At 40.9% G+C, this 22,156-nt stretch overlaps 1 protein-coding gene across 1 annotated transcript in view; it reads left to right on the top strand.

The window, feature by feature from the left end:
* BPGM (bisphosphoglycerate mutase) overlaps nt 1-22,156 on the top strand; it is a 126,682-nt gene that overhangs the window by 73,267 nt on the left and 31,259 nt on the right. Inside the window, exons 2-3 of the mRNA XM_072763004.1 lie at nt 18,813-18,979; nt 19,126-19,479. The gene's annotated coding sequence lies outside the window, so the exon portion shown is untranslated. The remainder of the gene's footprint in view (nt 1-18,812; nt 18,980-19,125; nt 19,480-22,156) is intronic.

Genomic DNA, 22,156 nt, shown 5'->3' with positions numbered 1-22,156 from the left:
CTTGGGATGTTTGTATTTCCAAAATTGGGAATTGGAGGAGGGTAAAGGAAAAGAGTTTTCCCTGCCTTAAGGTTCAAGGGCACTGCGAAAAGACAGTGGCTGATGCCGATTCTGGAAAACTGTTTCTCATAGAGCTTTCAGGCTGATTTCCTCAACTCCTAACTTCTTGGGAGGAGGGATTCCTTTCAATAAGGTGAGGACTAGATAAGGTGTAAGTAGCAAACTAGAAAAGGGTGGTAGATAGTAAGTGTTCTGGACAAGGGAACCACGTGTGAAAAATACATTAGACCAAAGGGATAAGCTCATGAAAACACGCTCAATATCTTTAGTCATTACAGAAATGCAAATTAACACTAAATTGAGATACTACTTTACATCCACTAGAGTAGCTAAAAAAAATTTTTTTTTAGATTTTGTTTATTCATGAGTGAGAGAGGCAGAGACACAGGTAGAGGGAGAATCAGGCTCCATGCAGGGAGCCCGACGTGGGACTCGACCCTGGGCTGAAGGCAGTGCTAAACCACTGAGCCACCCGGCTGCCTGAGTAGCTAAAATTTAAGACTGACAAATCCCAAGTGTTGATGAGGAGGCAGAGCCATTAGAACTCATATATACTGCTGATGGGAGTGTAAAAGTGTGGTACAGGGTGGGGTAGCCTCTTATAAATTTAAACATATACCTACCTTATAGTCCAGCAGCTGTAGATCTAGGTCACTGTCCAAGATAAGTGGGAATATATCCTTCACAAAAGGATATAAAGAATGCTCATAGCAGTTTTACTCAAAATAGCCCCAAACTGAAAACAACCCAAATGTCCATCAACATGAGGATGGGCAAACAAGTTGTGATATTATTTTACCACTCAGTAATAAAAAGGATGCATTAGTGTACTGATCCCTGCAATGAAATGACTGAATCTCACAAACTTAATGCTGAGAAAAGAAGCCAGACACAAAAGGGTTTAGAAATACTGTATGTTTCCACTTATATGAAGTTCTAGAATAAGCAAAACCCACCTAAGGTGAGAAAAAGTACTGGATGCTTTTGGGGGACTTGAGGAGTTACCTGGGGATGAAGGAAGACTCTTTCAAGAGATGGAACTCTGGTAAGGGCACAGGTGTATCTAGTTGTCAAAACTGTTGAATTAATTGTGCATTTCAGTGTATGTAAATTTTACCATAAAAACTCTAAAAAATAATAATAATCAAATGGAGGGGCTGGAGAGTGGGTGGTATAAATAAAACAAGAATGGTAGGATATTCATAGTTGAAGTTGAGTGATGAGTAAGTGGGGCTCATTACACTATTCTGTTTGCGTTTGAAATTTTCTACACACACACAGGCACGCATACAATGTTAAAAACCTAGTAAGCAAGATCATCAAAAGGCACCTGAAAATAGTGCAGAATGGCTGAAGTGGAGAGTGTCTTTTCTACTCTTTCATCTAGTACAAATCTTCCAGACAATGGTGGACTAAAGATACCAAATCTCCTAGTCACATCTCACTTGAGAGCATGGACGGTTTCAATGATAAGCTAACATGAACAAAAAGCTATGGTGGAAAAACAGACATTTGTATCTCTTGTGTAAACATACCTTACCAAACATTGTTCCTTAAGGTACTTTGCAGCAGTTGGAACAAGAATTTAAACAGGAGCCATTTAGCTGCCATGGAATATGGACATATTTATTGGTACAGGTTCAGACCAGCATAATCCCCTTTCTCAACCTGGTAAAGCTTCTGAAGTTGCAGTAACTAAAATACACCACACCAAATCAAAACCTAATTTTAAAAAAGTCATCAATGTCTTATAAATAAAAAATCATGTCTGAAAATATATAGTATGCCCAATAAATCATCAGTGATGAAAGTCACTTCCTACTTTAAAATAGATTAATGCCAATGCTGTGAATGTTTCATAAGGGTCGATGTTAAATTTCCTTCATCTTTTTTTTTTTTTTAAGATTTTATTTATTTATTCATGAGAGACAGAGAGAGAGAGAGGCAGAGACACAGGCAGAGGGAGAAGCAGGCTCCATGCAGGGAGCCAGACCTGGGACTCTTTCCCAGGTCTCCAGGATCAGGTCCTGGGCTGAAGGTGGCGCTAAACCGCTGAGCCACCCAGGCTGCCCCAAATTTCCTTCATCTTAATGCAATACAGTTGTGTGTGTGTGTGTGTGTGTGTGTGTGTGTGTGTGTGTGTGTGTGTGAGAGAGAGAGAGAGAGAGAGAGAGAGAGGGAGAGAGAGAGAGAGAGAGAGAGAGAGAGCACTCAAGGTTTTGTATAGACTTGTTAGAGTGAATCACAGATTGCCTGTGTCTCTGCCTCTCTCTCTCGCTCTCTCTGTCTCTCATGAATGAATAAATAAAATCTTAAAAAAAATTCTATTAGCTGCATCGATATTGAATACTCCAGAGAACTTTACCTTGACAATTATGTTGAATAATTGTTGAATGTTGAATGTTATACAAATTCAGAATTGTTCAAAATGTTTCCAGTGAATTAGTAGAAATATACTTTTGCCCCATGGAGATTACCATATTGGAACATGATGACATCTTCAAGATTGTGGAAAATACTGCCAATTCACCACTTGCATATGCTTCCCGACCCAGTATCAGAGTAGATAATGAACAACTCAAGACTTTTTTCTCTATTTTTTTTCTCGCCCACATCGTTACTTGGGTGCCATCATTCTCTTGATACCAGTTTGTTTTGTTGTGTTTTAAAGTAGCATGTTACAATCCATTAGTGGTTGATGGAGTCAACTTAATGGGACACAATTAGCATTTTTAAAAATGAAATTAACTAGATTAGAAAATAGTGTGCAACATATATAGTTAGGGAAGGACTATTTTGTGAAAGTTTTGTTTCAGTCAGATACATATGTGTGTACACTGGGTGACTATAGAACATTCATTACTGTCAATCACGGTCAAAAGCACTTGAGAGTGAATGACTCTCATAGGGTCTTGTGAGGACGTTAATGCTCTGATTACTTTTTTCTCAACTCACATGTTTGTTGTTGTCTACTACTTTAACACTCATTTTTAGAACCACACAAATGAGACATTATTATCATTATCACTTATATTGTACAATGTCTGGATTTACCTACATGTTTTTTAATTTCTATGCATCTGTGAAAAAAATTTTTTTTCTTTCTTAGGGAAGGGGGAGAGAGAGAGTGTGTATGAATGTGGGCAGCACAGGGGGCAGGGGCAGCGGGAGAGGAAGAGAGAATCTTAAGTATGCTCCATGCCCCATGTGGAGCCTGATGCAGGGCTTGATCCCACAACTCTGAGATCATGACCTGATCTGAAATCCAGAGCTGGATGCTTAAATGGCTGAGCCACACAGGCTCCCTTGAACTTTTTTGTATTGTGGCAAAATTCATAACTTAAAATTCCCAATGTTAGCCATTTAAATGCATATAATTCGGTGACAGTACATATATGATGTTGTGCAACAATCACTTTTATCTGGTTCCAGAACATTTTTATTATCCCAAAAGGAAACTCCATGCCAATTAAGCAGTCACTTTGCATTCCTTCCTCTCCCCAGCCAATGGCAACCAGTAATCTTCTGTCTCTTTGGATCTGCCTATTCTGGATATTTCGAATGGAATCATACAATATGTGACCTTCTGTGCCTGGCTTCTTTCACTCAGCATAATGTGGTTATTGTGAATAGTACCACTATGAACATTTGTGTACAAGTATCTGTTTGAATACCTGTTTTCAATTTAGGGGAGGATATAATTAGAAGTGAATTTGCTGTTTCATATGATAATGTTATGTTTAACTTTTGAAGGAACCACCAAATTTTTTTCCATAGCAGCTGCACCATTTAAAATTCCCACAAGCAGGGATCCCTGGGTGGCGCAGCAGTTTGGCGCCTGCCTTTGGCCCAGGGCGCGTTCCTGGAGACCCAGGATCGAATCCCACATCGGGCTCCCGGTGCATGGAGCCTGCTTCTCCCTCTGCCTGTGTCTCTGCCTCTCTCTCTCTCTCTGTCTCTCTCTCACTATCATAAATAAATAATAATAAAAATTAAACAAAAAAAAATTCCCACAAGCAATGTGCAAGGGTTCTAATTTCTCTACCTTCTTCCCAACACTTGTTATTTTCCATTAAAAAAAATTATAGCCATCCCACTAAGCACGAAGTGGGCATCTCACTGCAGTTTTGATCTGCATTTCTCTAATGACTAATGATGTTGAACATCTTTTCACGTGTTTGTTGGCCATTTGTGTATCTTCTTTGGGAAATGTCTATTCAATTCTTTGTCTCCATTTTTTAACTGGGTTGTCTTTTCATTGTTGAGTTGTATAATTTCTAAATTCTGAATACTAGACACAAGATTTATATGATTTACAAAAAATAGCTTCCATTCTGTAGGTTCTTCCCCCCCCCCTTTTTTTGGTTCTTTCAATTTTTGATCATGTCCTTTGAAGCACAAAAATCTTCAATTTTAAAGTCCAGTATTTTTGTTTGTTTGTTTGTTGCTTGTGCTCTTTGTGCTGTATCTAAGAAACCATCCTGAAATCCAAGATCATGGAAACTTACCCCTATGTTTTCTTCCAAGGGTATTATCCTGAACTTGTTTCTAGAACCATTTTTCTTTTTAAGGTACATTCTTTTTTTTTTTTTTTTTAAAGATTTATTATTCGAGAGAGAGCAGGGGGGACGACGGGCAGAAGGATATGGAAAGAGAGCCTTAAGCAGACTCCATGCTGAGCTTGGAGCTGATCTCCGGACCCTGAGATCATGATCTCAGCCAAAACCAAGAGTCAGATACTTAACCGTGTCACCCAGACGTCAAAAAGAACGTTCTTTAAAAATACCTTTACATAAGGTTTCTTGGTTGCAAATGCAATCTATCTTTATCTGAAAGTGTCTTTACTGCCTTTGTCCTTGAAAAATAGTTTTGTTAAATCCATGAATCTAACTTGACCATCATTTTCTCTTCAGAACGCTGAAGATATTCCACTGTGTTCTGGTTTCCATTGTTGCTACTGAGAAACTGATACCTACTTGTCCTCCTTTGTAAATTATTTACTTTTTTTTCCCCTCTGCCTATTTTTAAGATCTGCTCTTTGTCTTTGCTATTCTTCGGTTTTACGATCATACATCTGGGTGTGACTTTCCTTTTATTTATCTTTTTGGACTCTTGTTTCCTCTATCTGTGGATTCATGTCCTTTTGTCAGTCTGGGGAAGATCTTAGCCTTTCTATGTTCAAATATTGCCTTTTTTCGATCTCCCCCTTCTGGAACTCAAATTATATATATTATTCATTATGCCCTCCATATAGCTTAACGTCTCTTCTGTATTTACTGCCTTGTCTCTATGTGGTATAGCCTGAGTATTTCTTTCAGATTTAACTCTCTCTTCAGCTGCATATATTTCGCTGTTTAACTTATCCACTAAGCTATTAGTTTTAATAATTATATGTTATTTATAAATTTTTTTTTCAAATATGCCTGGTATTTTTATTAGATTTGTATTTTGACCCTTTTCCAGTTATTATTCCATCTTTAATTTTTTTTTGTAGAATCTTTAATTTCTTAAAACACTTGACCCATAATTATTTTATACTATTTGATAATTTCAATATCTATAAATTCCCAAGAACCTCAATGTGTTGTTCTTGTTTTCCCCTGACTTTCATTCATTAGCATTCATGTTAATTTCTTATTATATTTGAATGTATTTAATTTTAACAAATCTGAAGGCTTCAACTGGGGATTTGAATTTGTTTCTTCATAGATCTAGGGCTGGGAGGAGATTGATCTGGGAGCACTCTGGCCTCCCTTTAAAGACTCTGGCTTAAGGGAAGTTTCACTCTCCACTTCACAGAAAGTCCATAATTTTAAAGGTCACATAGTTAAATAACATCTTAAATTTACAGACAAATGACTCAGATTATAGTTTTAAGCAATTTATCCCAAGGTCACACAGCTACTATAATAAATCGTGGGAGTAGACCCAAAGACTCCTGACTACAAGTCATGCTCATGTATTACACCACATTCTACCATTGAATTGATTTGATACAAATTGTTCAGTATGTGACATTGCATACCAAAAAGGAGGGAAAAATGCTCTCTTTGAACTAGTTGTTTTCTTCCTCGCCTTTTACAGAACTGATGACTTAATACATAACCTTGTTTGCTGAAAGAAGCACATATTTTTGATGAATATAAATCCTCTGTTGTGGATTAAAAAAATAATTTGTGCTGTAATAACAAAAATCTCTTCTTTCGTCTTTCTTTTTCTTTTATTTTGGTGATACTTCAACTCCTAACTTCAGTAGATAAGGATGGATACTGCCCAAGAGTAAATGAGAAACAGTTTTAGTTAGAGGTCGGGAAAAAGCTGATTTGTGTGTCAGAGTCAAGGTGTCCCAGAGCTATAAACAGAAAATGTATGATGAATGAGGTTAGGAGGGAAAGGAAGAAAAGTTCATGTGTGAAGGGGGGGCAGGGTGAGATTTGAAATTCCAGATGTATATACTTAGTGGATTTTGGGGTAGATTTGAAAGGGGTAAAGACTAATGCACATTAACTTGGTATACTTTTCTACCTCCCTTCAAGGTGAGGCTGAGCAGAACTGAATTGGAATTTCTTTAGTGATTTGTTTAGTGTAAGGTGGCTACATAGTTGAACCTGTAGCATTAATAGATCCCCATTTGGTCATCAGGTGCTGCAGTGTTCCTATAATGCTGGGAATCCAGGATAACATACACAGGAATTACCTTCCCCAGTAACAGAGGTGAGCTATGTAGACAGAGTGTATAGGATAAATGTAGCTAGGCTGGGTAGAGCAGGGAACTGTGAAGGATAGGTGTGTGTAAACATAGAGGTATGGAGGAGAGATAGAGACAGTACATACGGTGACAACCCTGCATACCTAAGAATGGCACATGACTGTCCCATAGCTCACAGCTGAGATTAGTAACAGACCGACTAAGAAGACACTATACACGTTTCACTACTTAAATAGCCTTCTCTGGTGAATGTCACTTGTCATTTAAGGTCTTATAGCTCTTTTGGCCCATTGATAGGTATAGCGGGAAATGATAAAAGACACACATAGAGGGTGGTTAAAGTGGATATGGGAGACTAGTCAGGAAGCACTGCAGTCAAAGAGAAATGATGGCAACTTGAATAAGAAAAGGACTATTAGTATAGTAAAAAAAAAAAAAGATATTTGAAATTTGTGAGAATACTAAATAAAATTTTACCATAAACTGGAGAGTCTAGATGAAATAGATGACTATATAAAAAATACAAATTACCAAAAGTGGCTAAAGAAGAGAAAAATGTACATAAACCGAGTAGTGCCAGGGGTGGGATGTGGAGTTGAGAGAGTAGAAAGCATGTAAAAATGTCTACCTTCTGGAAAGTCCCCGAGTTAGTATGATTTACCAAAAGAACTCCAGGAAACATTCAGAGTGCAGGTATTATCTATGACATTTCCATTTTCCCAAAGTATCAGGAAAAAAGGAATTTTCCTAATTTATCTTATAAGGTTAGAATAACCCAGGACCAAAACAATGCCAAGAATCATTCAAAACTGAAAACCAGCCTCTCAAAAAAAAAAAAAAAAATCATAAAGTAACAATTCTAACAGCATATCTATAAAAATACACTCTGCCAAAATAGGTTTTATTTCAGAAATTAAAGGGTACAATTGTACTGAATACTGGAATGTCTAAAAAGTGATCCATTAATGAAGTTTATTAATAGAACAAAAGTTTTAAAAAGCAAGAGATCAAGGGATGCTTGGGTAGCTCAGTGGTAGGCCGTCTGCCATTGGCATGATCCCGGGTTTGGGGATCAAGTCCTGCATCAGGCTCACTGTGAGAAGCCTGCTTTTCCCTCTGTCTATGTCTTTGCCTCTCTATCTCATGAATAAATAATTTTTTTTAAAAAAAGCAAAAGATCAAGAGCCAGTAATCAGAGAAGTCAGAGGCTGAAGAAGCAGCCTACTTGAAGTGCAGTCAAAATGCAGTGATGATTATTGTAAGCAAAGAACAGGGACAAAGAGAAAATCACAGTATAGGGACCGAATCCTTAATTAGACATATTTGGTGATCTTTCATGTCTTTTTTTTTTCTTTTCATTTTGGAATTTTTCTACTATAGTAGGAAGATCCTTTCTCACACAAATAATTCAAGCCATTTAGTATTCCAAGAGGTTCCCAGTAATGAACTACCAGCAAAGCTGAAATTTGAAATATATATTTATATATACACACACATATACACAATATCTAGATTTATCTGTGAGGTTGGCGGATGATGAGGGGTCGTATCAGCCAATCATTTACACATGTGAGATGTTAAGACCTCTGAGATTCCAGTAAGTCAACAGACATATGGGGTAGATATTGAGTGTGGACCATGGTGGGGCATAGCCCCGAGAAGACATCTGTTCCTGTCACTCACTTGGTGACCTTGGGTCATTTACTTCAATTCTCAAGGCCCTATATTCTTATCTGTAAAATGGGGATAACATGACATATCTCATAGAGTTGTTATGAGGATGAAATGGTCAGAAAGATGAAGCAGCACATTTAAGGGCATATATGAGCCCTTACCTGAAATTGATGACCACTGTGTTCTTTCAGAAAAGGCCCTGTTGCCAGCCCCCTCACATATGCTATCTCCTCTGAGCACCGCACAGCACAACATTGCCTTTCCCAAGTGCAGGACCCCTCTCAAGTCCTGCAGCCTGAGACCTCAGAATTGTTCTGGTTATACTGCTCTTCTATGAATTTTGTCAGAGCAAACTAGCCTTCTCGAAAGGCTTTAAGTGTAATATCTGCTTTCCTCCTTATGTTAGTTGAGCAAGAAGTCAGCAGGACATAAACTAAACAGCCCTTGAATATGAACTAATACATAAATATTGAAATACACTGGGTTCCTGGCATTAGGAAGCAAGATAATTTGAGGTATTATTATTTTTTTTTATATTTTAGAACACAGTGCTACTTCTTTGAAGTACTGTTTTACAGGTACAAACATTTCATTCTGTCCTCACAATAACATTGGGAAGTACACAGGGCAAAGTACATTTTTCCCATTTAACTGGTGTGAAAACTGAGGCTTGGAAGTGTAGTGATTCATCCAAAGCCAAGCAGATATTTGGTGTCAGGATCTGAATTACCACCGACTATATCTGAAGACACTATGTACAGGAATGCTTGTTTTTCTTTCCTTCCCTCCACCCTTCACTGTCTTTCTTCTTCTATCCCTTCTTTTCTTTTCTTTTTTCTACCTCCAGATCCACCTCCCTCCATTATGCAATATTTCATACATAGATATGCCTGCCTAAGTAAAATGAGAGTCCACTAACCCATCTGGCAGCCTAAGAAAGATGGTATTACCAAGCCCACTGCATCCCATCCCCTACCTGTAACTACTATCCTGGATTTCATAGTTATCATTCCCCTTTCTTCCTAGTTTTATCATCTTATCACTTGTGCATCCCTACAAATGTTTCATTTTGCACTTTGATGGAGTTTAAGTAAATGGAATCATGCTGCATGTATTCATTTTTATGCAATACAGTGTGTCTGAGATTCATTCATGTTCATGTATGTAGCTGTAAGTTCATTTCCATTGCTTTAGAGTATTTCATTTTGTGAATATACCACATTTTATTTACCTTTTTTCCTACTGATGGGCATTTGGGTTATTTCAGTTTTGTGCCATTCTGAACAAAGCTGTGCAGACTCCTGTTGCACATGGGCAAGTTTTTCCAGTGGAGTTACCAGTTCATGGAATGCAATACCTACAGCTTTACTAGCTAATGCCAGATTGTTTGCCAAGCTGATTGTACCAATTCCCATAAGCATGTGAATTCAAGTTACTCTGAATTTTCATCAACTTGAAATTGTCAGAAATTTTAGCCAATTTCACATCTTGTGCTCTGATCCTGGTTTCCAAACACCACTCTAACATAAGGAACCAGAGTTCCTCAGAGAAATAGTTGAGTCCAGAGCCAGGACAGGTAATATGTGAGATTAACCTGGAGAATCTTGTGGCATCAAAAAGTAAGAACATGCTCCAAAACAAAACACAAGCAGGGGATAAACTGAACTAGCTCTTAAGGGCCAGAGCTGGAACAATTTGAGCAGCAAAATAAACAGTCATAATGTTATATACTACTCCATAAATATAATAAATATCCATGAGTCCATACTGATAAAAATAATTAATTAAATAAGTAAGTGGGGGGGACTAGACAGCTCTTCCTTATTTGAATTTGAATTTGAGTGAATAAATGCAAAAAGAAAGAGAAAAATATAAAATTACCACAATATAGTAATGCCACAATAATAAGGCTTACAGACAAGCTCCCTCAATAGATGACAAAATTAGTAAGTCAAAGTTTGTGGAGAAATAAAGTTTGCATCATTTAAAAATATCTTCCCCAAGATATTTATTAATTACAAAGGGAAATTCAGTAATTTTAAGTGGATAAACTTGGCAGAAACCACCTTATACCAAGTGATCAAGCTTAATTCCACCAATAAGATATGTGAACATCATGAACCCTGTGATAGGACACAGTAAGAACACGGTATTTGGGGTATTGTCACCTAACATGCATCTATCTCCTTAGGTCAATTGTGAGAAAACATTGGGCAAACTCAAACTCAGAGACATCTGACAAAATTATCTGTATTCTTAAAAAATACCAAGGTTGTGAAAGATAAGGAATGACTGAGGAGCAATTATAGACTGCAGGGGACTCGGGACAACCGCCAATTTCTTTGCACCCCCGGAACTTCCCGTGCACACATTTAAGTATCTCCTAGCCTTCCACCAAAACACCTCAATAATTGCACTGGCATTCATTTTGTTGGGCTGTACTCAGCAATTCATGAGTTGGGTCTCTTTCCTATTGTGCCATGCACAGGCCTTAAGGACAAGGGAAATGTTTCACTTATATTTCTTGCTCCTAGCACAGTTCATGGTAGGCACTAAAACTATTGTTAACTCAATTTATTCAAAATTCCTACCACAATTTCTTCAATGTTAGGAGACATTTAATGAATAATTGGTTAGTTTTGGGTTTGATCGGCTGGTTGAGACCAGATGCCATGCATTTCTGAAGATTTTACTATTTTTTCATTTTTGCTTTTCTTTCTCCTCCATTTTTAGAAAGGGTAGAGATGGTACAAAGCATAAGGCAATATATGAGTTTAAGCAAAGAGGAATATATATTATATATTTATATATTATATGTCTAATATAATATATTATATATATATTAAATTTAACCTTTTTGGAGATAAAAAATATAACTTTTTCCATAATTTTCTGTTAAAAGTTGGTCTTTATTAATATTTTGTCTAATATAATTGGGCTTCGAGCTGAGAACACAGGTTCTTTCCTATTTGCCTTAAAAATACTTTTCAGAGGGGTGCCTGGGTGGCTCAGTTGGTTGAACATCTGACTCCTGATTTTGGCTCAGGTCATGATCTCAGGGTTGTGGGACAGTCCAATAGAGCTCTATGCTGGGCGTGGAGCTTGCTTAGGATTCTCTCTTTCTCTTCCTCTCTGCCCTTTTCCTCCACCCACCCTGTCCCACTCTCTCACGAGCACTTTCTCTCTCTCTAAAAAAACCCAAAAACCTAAAAACAAACCGAACTTTTCAACATGAGGGAAGTTTTAGCAAGATATAGATGTCTGGCCTTTACATACTTGCTTAGAGCTCCAAAGGTGAAGAAATGTAGGTCACTTGGCACTGCAGTCTTCTGCTTCAACTGTCACTGAGTAATCCTGGATCACAATAATCTGAGTTTCAGCACATCATTCAGCAAGGCAAGAATCATCAGCATTGGTGCCTTTGCCATTACTCACCTTATAAATCAATTGTTGGTTCTGGCCCATGGTCACAAGACTGGTAACAGATTGCTTATTCTCATTATTCTGTGTTTGAAAATTCTATGATAAATGGAGCCAGTCAAGCTATTTTCTAAATTTAATTAGTAAAGATTCTGTGAAGATTTAGATAGGATATGTGAAAAGCTTAGTGTCACTCATGTTGGAGCCACAGACCTACAGGTAAAAATATCTTCTCTCTGGACACAAACAGCATTTAGAAGTAGCGAGAGAAGTGACACCAGAAAGCATTCTGTTAGGAAATTCTGGGACTTCAGGTGGCTTCAAACATGACTATTACACAAGGAGAAGATATTTTCCGTAACAAGGCTTGGTGTAGAAGCTTATGGTCATTTCCTTTGTAAATAGATTGTCTTTTGTTTGCTGTTGTGATTTTTTAAAAAATACCATTCTAGATTTCTTTAGTATTTCCCCTCACTCTGTATTTTTAAAAACCCCTAGGCTTCATGTTATCTCAACGCTCTAGCACCTAAGGCCTGGGACTTGTTTTCAATTAGTAATCGTATGCCTTCCCCTATGTAGTGCGGTCTCTGAAGGCTTATCTGCTGGGACCAGCCATTCCCTGCCCTAGGAGGGCCTGCCAGTTGCTTGCTGTGTCTGTTTTTCTCCAAGAAAACAAGAGAATATCAACAAGGTTGATTTTATTCTTTACCTAAGAATATTTATTTTAGAGAGAGGGTCCTTAATCTATCGTGGAGACTTCCTAAAGTGAACATTTATTGAGCTCCTTTCCATGGGTTAACTTATTTAGATAATACAACTGTGTAAGGTAGGTACCTTTACTGCTCATGATACAACAGAAGAAATAAAGCAAGGATGCTAAACAAGTTGCCCAAGTTTACACGGTTAGAACAGAGCCAGGATTGGAACTCAGGCCGACTGGCTCCAAAGCCCACACTCTTACCCTTATTTTGAACCTCCAAATCATATTTTCTTCCTGCTGGATAATTATTAGTCCCCAGTAATATACCTGCATTATAGACAGTCAGCCTGGGAGTTGGGAAACTTGGATTATTGTTCTGTGCTTTAACTTGGGAGGAAACAGGGTTCTAGGGAGGCAAAGTGCATACACAAAGGCCTGGTGGCTATACAGAGGAAGAAGGAAGGCCAATATTAGGAACAATGGGAAACCACTGCAGTGTTTTTTATTTATTTTAAAGATTTACTTATTTATTTTAGAAGGGAGAGGGAGAGAGAGAAATTCAATCAGACTCCACACTGAGTACAGAGCTCAATCCCATGATGCCAATATCATGACCTGAACCGAAATGAAGAGCCAGAAGCTTAATGGACTGAGCCACCCAGGCGCCCCCCTCTTTTTAAAAAAGATTTATTTACCATTTCAGTGTTTTAAGCTGGAGGGGCTGGGAGGTTAGTTGTCACATGACTACAAAGATATTCTATCAATATCACCTTGGCTGCCTAAAAGAGAGCAGTGGATCCAGGAAAATTTGGTTAGAAGTCTACTGAGAAATTCCAGGCCAGAGGTGATGGTAGCTTGGGTTAGGGTGTTGATAGTGTGTATGGAGGAAAGGGGAAATGGAAAAAAGTATTTTAGAACATGTACCCTTGATTGAAACTGATTTTGATTCGATTGTGTAAAGAGACTTTAAGGGCAGTCCGGGTGGCTCAGGGATTTAGCACTGCCTTCGACCCAGGGCGTGAGTCCCGGGATCGAGTCCTGCGTCGGGCTTCCTACATGGAGCCTGCTTCTCCCTCTGCCTCTCTGCTTCTCTCTCTCTCTCTCTCTCTATCTCTGTTTCTCATGGATAAATAAATAAAATTTAAAAAAAGAGTTTAACAAAATGTTCTAGAAATTACACTTCCAAATAAGTGTTACTGGCTTCAAAGTGTCATATCGGGATGCTATACACCCATTTCAAGAATACTTCATGGCTCTAAACAATTCTGGAAAACCTTTTTTTTAGAATTTCCTCCAGAGACAGTTTATGAGTCAAACCAGAAAAACAGACTTATTGCTATATATATACTTCATGTCATATATATCATACTTTGAGTCACATTTCATGTCGTACATATACATACACAAATATATATATATACACACAGACATACATACACACCCACATGCACAGTCATACTTCATAAATCCCAAAAGCTAAGGGAACTATGTGTAATGTTGTTAAATTGTCGTGGGGTTTTAAGACCTTCCTTCTATGACTCTGACCTTCCAATGTATATAGTAAGGTCACTCCTGTAAGAAAATAAGCAATATGTAGGAAAAAACCTAAGTCATCTGACAGTTCATCAAAAACCGAAGACAGGACCCTTGGGTGGTTCAGTTGGTTAAGCATCCAACTCTTCGTTTCTCCTCAGGTCATGATCTCAGGCTCCTGGGATTGAGCCCTATGCATATCAGGCTCAGTACAGAGTTAGCGTGTCCCTCTCCCTCGGCCCAACCCACCCCCCCTGCTTGCGCTCACTCTCGCTTTCTTCCTCTCTCTAAAATAAATAAAATCTAGAAAAAACCCTGACGATATATTCTTTTGGCAGAGAATGAGACAACTAGGAAAATCTACTGACAGAAGGAATTCTCGGCCAGTCAGAAGGGGAGTTTTTGCTCGTATTTTTTTGGGGGGGGGAGGGACTAGAAATCCTAGAAAACTGACAATAAATTCCTCACAGGAAAAAAAAAAAAAGAATGAAGTTATATCCATCAGCTTTTAGGAACAGTGGGAAGCATGGTGGGAAGAGTCTACATTTCAGAACGAAGCATAGGAATCAACCTCTACTTCTCTAACTAGCTGCGCAAGCTTGGACAAATTCTCCCTCTGAGCCTTACTTTCCTCATCTATAGAATGGACACACAAATGACACACAAATGAGTGTGGTGAGGTTCTAGTAGTGGAGGTTCTGACTTTCACCTCCTCCCCCAATTTTCTGTTACTTAAACTCCTTTTCTTCAGATTAAAGAACAGGAAACCCTGACGATAGCAAGGGTAAAAGGGCAACCCTTCCAGAGCTTTCAGGCTTACAGGGCTTCAGCCCTCAGGCTCTGCAATACCTGACACAAAAAAATTCCTGGCCACCTTTATCAGCCTTGTCAAAAAGGAACCTTGGCTAGCAGGCAGTCCCTTTGGTTCAAAAAACATTACTAGAGCACCCTGTCATTTGGGGAAAGAAGAGGCCCATCTAAATCCCTAACACTTTTCTTTTCTTTTAATATTTTATTTATTAACTTGAGAGAGAGAGAACGAGAGAGTACAAGCAGGGGGAGAGGGGCAGAGGGAGAGGGAGAAGCAGACTCCCTGCTGAGCAGGAGGTCCAACACAGGCCTTGATCCTTGGGATCCTGACCTGAGCTGAAGGCAGATGCATAACTGACTGAGTGACCCAGGCATCCCCTATTTTTTCTTTTCTAAACCTTATATGATAAATGTAATATTTTTCAATATAGGGTTATAATACGTAAATATGATACAGTATTTAAACAACAACTCCACTGGGCAGAAATTGTGACTACTCTTTTCTTCACCACAGAAAAACAAGCATTTAAAGAAATGTGGCCTTTTCCTCAGCAGTGAGGTAAAGAATTTGTATAGGGGCAAGGTGCCTCTGGATTTTCTACAGGTTTCCTCCCTTTCTCCCTTGTCCCACACTTCAAAGAATTTTGGGTCTCCACCCAGCCTGAATTGAATGTGGGGGGGGTGGGAAGGGGGATCAACCTAGCTCCATCTCTGCCCAAAGATGCTCAATGTCGAGACTTAGAATAGGGAAGTCTCACATTGTTCAGACTTCCCAATACCGGTGACTCCTGGCCCAGCCAGTGGCTCCACACCTTCTCCACATTTGCCTTCAGACAGTCACCTCCTGTATCCTCTGCAGGAGCCCAGGTCTCTGCTTGAGAGCAGGAAAGGGGGGGAGGGGGGAAGCACAAGGCCCAAACTCTCTTGAGTTCTTAGAAGAAGAGTACTTCTAAGTAGTTAGAACATTTTACTATTATTTTTTTAAAGATTTTATTTATTCACTCATGAGAGACAGAGAGAGAGAGAGAGAGAGAGAGAGAGAGAGAGCCAGAGACACAGGCAGAGGAAGAAGCAGGCTCCATGAAGGGAGCCCAATGTGGGACTTGATCCTGGGACCCCAGGATCAGGCCCTGGGCAGAAGGCAGACGCTAAACCCCTGAGCCACCCAGGGATCCCCACACTTTACATTTATCATGACTGCGATTGTTAAGAATAACTACCATTTATTGAACTCTTTTTGTGTGCCAGGTAGACAGTGTATTATTGCATTGAATTTTCACATCAGTCACTTGGGGCTTAATCCATCATGGCTAAAGACAGAGGCTGCGGTGAAGGTCCCAGGGCTGGAAAATGGCTGATGTCAGGCACCTCACAGGTTGCAAAACTATTTCAAAATTGCCTGTTATTCCTCCCTTTACTCAGCGAGATACATTTTCTCTAAAGAAATGAAGGGACAGATGGCTTTAAAGTCCCTTCTGTGGGTCTACATGACTGATCCCTGAGAGCAGTGCTTAGACCTGTCCTTAGTAGGGCAATGGTGGGAGCCAAACAGAAGCCTACTATCCTGGATGATGCATGGCAGATTTTAATCTGACTCTGAAGAAGGCAGGGTGTGGTGGGACACTAGATACTGGCAGCAAACAACCAGATTATTATGTGACCTGACACTGTTAAGACAACGAGACAGTTTGGTACATTGGATGCAGGGCCATAGAATTCTGGAGTTTGTGGGTGGGAGGGGGTGGGTGGGGGAGGGAACCAATACCCTGCCAGGAAAGAAAAAGGCAGAATGGCCTAGGTCAGTGGATGATTTTTGGTGCTTGTTGAACCAGTTCAACCCTACCTCGATGGCTAGGGGCTCAACATGGCTATAATAATTTACTGCATTTTCGTTTCTTGTTCAGATGAAAGTGGGACTCTGCCAAAAGTTGCCGGCAGTAAAGCAGTGAACTGAGCCACTGAGTTATTTTCATATCTATACTGCTTGCTATATCGGAATTAAATTTCTCCTGACTGGCTTTAATGGAAGTTAATTTTAACGTTAGTAATCTTGATTTAAAAAAATTGCTTTTTTTGGGGGGGGGGTTGTGTAGAGGGAGGCAGTGGAAGACGAAACATTTTCTCAGAATCATGAATTGGCAACCTTGGATCCTTGTCACAGGTCTGTTGCTAACCAACTAGGGTAATTGCGAATAAATCTCTTAAACTTCAGATTGCTCACCTGTACAATGAGATTCTAAAAGGCAGGTGATAGGGACGCCCGGGTGGCTCAGCAGTTGAGCATCTGCCTTCAGCCCAGGGTGTGACCCCAGAGTCCTGGGATCGAGTCGCACGTCGGGGCTCCCTGCAGGGAGCCTGCTTCTCCCTCTGCCTGTGTCTCTGCCTCTCTCTCTCTGTGTCTCTCATGAATAAATAAATAAATCTTAAAATAAAAGGCAGGTGATGTTTGATATTAATGTTCTATGTGACAAGCTTGCATTCCATGGGTAACTGCAACAGTAAAACCAAATCCAATGAACAGGTGCCCTTAAGTCCTATGTTAAGTATCCCTAAATGTCAAATGCTCTAAGGCTCTGACACATGTGAATGAATGGTTGTCTTCATCCTCAAGGAGGGACCTTTGATGTTACACCACAGTAGAAAAGCTTCCCCCTCACAATGTCCCCATCTGATATGCAGAAGAGGAAAGACAAGTGAGTAAGAGTACAGGATTTGGAAGCTGCATCCCTGGGAGTCAAGACTGGAAGCAGCCTCCTCTAGCTTCTCTGACTCAAATCTGGTCCATCTTGTGCAAGTTAAAAGTTCCAACTCTCACTAGGTGGGACCCATCACCTGCTGGGGCTCGTCAGGCCTTGGATGTGTGCTCTCCCAGAGGCTGAAGGTGTGTTCTTCGATATCCCGGGACCCACTGCCACACTGAAAGACAGACAAATGGGATGCAAGATTCACTACAAACACCGCAATGCTAATGAATTCAACACACAGTTTAAAACCTGCAAAGATTATATTTTTTCAAAATCATGTTCAATCTGTGTTTATGCCTGGCGGTCACAAACCTACCCAACTTGTTAGAGGAGAGAACAGGAAAAAAACCAAAACCAAAAACACAAACCCAAAGAGGACACTAAACGCTAGGTAGGACGGCTTCTAGAAATCAAGAAGGGCAGTTTCCCATGTGGTCGGACGAACAGACCATTTCTTATCTCTCTCGCCCACCAAAGAGTTTGGACCCTTACTTCCAAGCGTCGTGGGGCAGCTGAAGCCCACTTCTGTGCTTCAAGGGCCTTGTGACAGGCTTTGAGTATTTTCATGGTTTCTCTTGTTGAGGAACTGCGGCCCCCACGTCGATGATTCTCCTCCTCATTCCACTCCCTCCTCTCTCTTGAATGGTTCTCTAAGCTTTTCCTGCGTTCAGCTGATCACTTTTCTTCCCCAACCAAAATAGTGTCTAAGAGAAGGGTGGGGGGATGGGTTACTGCCCACAACGCGGGCACTTTAAAGGCTTCTGTTGTATTTTTTCAAGATTTTATTTATTCTTGAGACACACACAGAGAGAGAGAGGGAGGCAGAGACGCAGGCAGAGGGAGAAGCAGGCTCTGTGCAGGGAGCCCGATGCGGGCCTCCATCCCAGGTCTCTGGGGTCACGCCCTGGGCCAAAGGAAGATGCTCCACCATTGCCCCCCCGCCGGGTGCCCTCTAAAGGCTTTTTAAAATTTTCTTATTTTTTTATTTATGATAGTCACACAGGGAGAGAGAGAGAGGCAGAGACACAGGCAGAGGGAGAAGCAGGGAGCCCGATGTGGGATTCGATCCCGGGTCTCCAGGATCGCGCCCTGGGCCAAAGGCAGGCGCCAAACCGCTGCGCCACCCAGGGATCCCCTTATTTATTTATTTATTTTTTTTAAGGCTTTTGCTTTAATCACGATTTGAGACCTGACAACCAGGAGGAAAGCAGGAGCTTCCGTCTGCGGGGACTCGCACCTTCAGTCCCAGGCTGAACTTTCCGCAGAGTAAAAGAAGCATCATCACCTCATCACTTCCTGGGTTCCGCGGACACGTCTCTACGCTGGCAGGTATTTCCTCTGCGACCCAAACGCTTTCCTCGCGCTTCATCAGCAACAACGTTCCCCGCGCCTCTGGTTCCTCCATTGCCCGGGTGACGCTCCCGGCTTTATTTATTTGCTTACTTATGTATTTATTATTTTTTCTACTTCCCCAGGCCTAAGCCCGCCCACCGGCGTCGAAATCAGCTCCTTACTGGTTGTGGCGTGTGCTCGTCTTCTCAGAGAGCCAATCAGAGCCTCGCTTGCTACCCCGGGGATTTGGGAAACGGAAAAGCCCCCGACCGGTTCCTGGGGAGTGGGGTGGGGCCTCACGTGAGTGACAGCTCGACCCTCCAATAGGAAGAGCGCTGGGACCTACCCCCTTCTGACTCGAGAGCTAGAAAAGAGCGTTGATGCCCGCGGCAGTGATGAGTTGTAGGTGGAGCTGGTTGCTCCGCGGCTCCGAGGAGCGGCGGCTGTTGCTGGTGCTGGTGGGGCTGCTGCTGCTGCTGGTGCTGGCCTCCTTGCAGGTGAGTGGTCTTGTTTTAGGATTTTGCTGTTGCAAACCCTTCCGGTTTTAAATGACGGGGTGTTTTCACTTGGATTGCGGGGAGGCCAGTTCTTTACTCCCCCGATTCCCTCTTTGGAGGGAACCCGGTGCTCGCTCGCCCGCCCGCCCGCCCCTCGAGCCCCTACCCTCACGTCCACCCTCCAGGCCCCTCTCAGGTCCCTCTCTCACGATGAGCCTTCCCGGGACTCCCAGATCTGTCAGCTGCAGGGAGGACTTCGCCTCGGTCCGGGGTGTCTTGACGGCAAGAATACACAGGAGTTGGAGGGAGTGATGAGCCCATCTCTCCTGGACGTTTGAGGCACAGTGTAGCAGAGCCCCTTCAGTAGTGGGGGTCCTGGAAACCAGCTCCCGATGCTTTCAGGGCCACCCCCACTGTGTTTAGGGCGATGGCAGACCTACCCCTAAAAGTCTAAGTAGATAGGAAAAAAAAAAAAAACTGGAATTCAGGGAAGGAGAAAGAGGTGACTTTCTGCACTGGTTTCATGTAGCTCTCAAATCGACCTAAATCACAGGTTCTTAGACCCACTAGAAATTAAAATTAAAAAAAAAAGTCTATTGCTCCTCCGTTTCAAAGGGATGAGGGGGCTACATTACTAGAGAGGGCCAACAGAAAGGCATAATGGAAGTAAAGTTCACAGTTACTTTGAAAAAGTAAAGTTAAAGGATAATTGGTTGTCGGCTAACTTACTATGATCCTCTTCCCCCACCGCCTCCCTGCCAAATCATGGAGGGTTTACAGCTTGTCAGTGGTACCAGAATGTTCATGGACCGAATACAGGTTTTTTTGGAGGAAAAAAATCAATTGGTGTCTTTAACCCTAAGGTACTAGGGTTTTCTGTCATGAAAGCAGAGCACACATCAGCTTGTACTTTGTTTTAAAACTCTCTCCCCCGAGGCCAGCAACTAGGTTTTATCCATCTTTGTTTTCCTGTAGCACCTCCCACATAGATGCACCTCATATGCTGGGTGGGCTTTCTTTTAAGTTTTTATTTTTAATGCTAGTAAGTTAACCTGCAGTGTTATATCCCTTTCCTGTATACAATATAGTGACTCAACACTTGCATATATCACCTGGTGCTCATCACCACCGCCTTCTTTAATCCCCACAGAAGTGGACTTTAGAGAAATGTAATTCAAGAAAATGGTATAGTGTCCCTGAGTTGGAAGTCAGGACACCTAGGTTTTAGTCTTGAGGCTGTTCCTATTTGTGTAATCTTCAACAAATCATTTCAATCCTCTGGCTTATTTTTTGCATCTTTAAAAAAAGCGGATGTTGCAGTAGATTATTTCTGAGGCCCATGCATGTGTTAAAAATCGGTTTTAAAAATAAAGATGATTAGACATTTTCCACCCCAAGTACAATAAGCAAAAAATCTCATAGCAGTAAATTCTGGGCCAATCTGTTAGCAAATAAAAGTTCCCATCTACAAAGGGTAGTACTTGTTCTTTTGTGCTCCTCTTTAAGCCAAACCCAGTGGATCATTGTAGAAAATTTGGTCTTTGTACAGAATGACCATTGTACAGGGTATAATGTGGCAGAAAATGTCATGCTTTATTCCATCACTCAGAGGTAACTCAGAGGTTAGTGTTTGAGCAGATCTTCCAGTCTCTCTTCCTCTTTTGCCTTCTACAGTTGGTTGAGATTAAGTGACATATTTCACTTTAAGTAATGACTGATACATCTACATTCAGCCGTGCCTTCATCTTTGTGGGTCTGGTGCTCAGAGAAGAGAGAACACACAAATATTTGAACCAATGGTCTCTTGAACATCCTCGGAATGAAATCTGGTGTGAGAGAATGTTTACATGGAGAAATAAGACTCAAAGTATTACTTAATAATAAAGTTTTCAAGGAAATTTGGCCACAAATACTGAAAAAGCAAACATTCTATAAAATGTAGAGTAAATGTTAGCCCCTTGAGTAAAGCATTTGGATTGTAGTATACTGCGTAACATTTGGTATGCTTCTAGAGCTGTATCTTACCATCGACTCCCCATACCCCCAACACATACTGCATTTGATTGTATTTCTCCTCCCACTACCTAATTTAACCTTTTCTCTTTACCCTCATCTTCATTTTGCTTTATTCCCAGCTTTTACTTTGCATATACCCCAGCAAGGTAAGATCACTTTCAGGGCCCTGAGGCCTGTGCAACTTTTCATTAGTCTGCTCCCTTCACCCAGGGCTACCTCTCACTCTTTGGCAGAGTGCTTCACCATAATCTCATTTAGTCTCCCTAATAGTTCCTTGAGAACAGCAATTATCCTGGTCTTTATGGATAGTTTGAAGCCCAAGGTCCAGAAAGTTTGAATCACCTGATCAGTATCACACTATCAATAACTTGCAGAGCTCTGAGTTTATTGACTTCAAACTCCTGGGGTTTGGTGGAAATAGTTTGTGTTGACAAAAGCTATTATCCTGGGGGAATAAGTAACCAAAGTTAGGAAGGAGGTGTCATGAATGGTTGTCCTCAGTGATGCCATGCAGGCTGGAACAAGCAACGTCCCCCAGGCGAACACTCATCTCATTACACATGTAGATAGATCTCCCTGTGAATAGGGTCTACCTGCTATGGTTTTGCTACCGGGGTAACAAGTGATCAGTAAGGGCTGCTGGTAGATGTAAAGTTAAAGA

This window comes from Vulpes vulpes, chromosome 7, assembly GCF_048418805.1.
Source record: "Vulpes vulpes isolate BD-2025 chromosome 7, VulVul3, whole genome shotgun sequence".
Lineage (NCBI taxonomy): Eukaryota > Metazoa > Chordata > Mammalia > Carnivora > Canidae > Vulpes > Vulpes vulpes.
The sequence above is the reverse complement of the archived record's forward strand: the minus strand, read 5'-3'. Positions and strand labels throughout refer to the sequence as shown.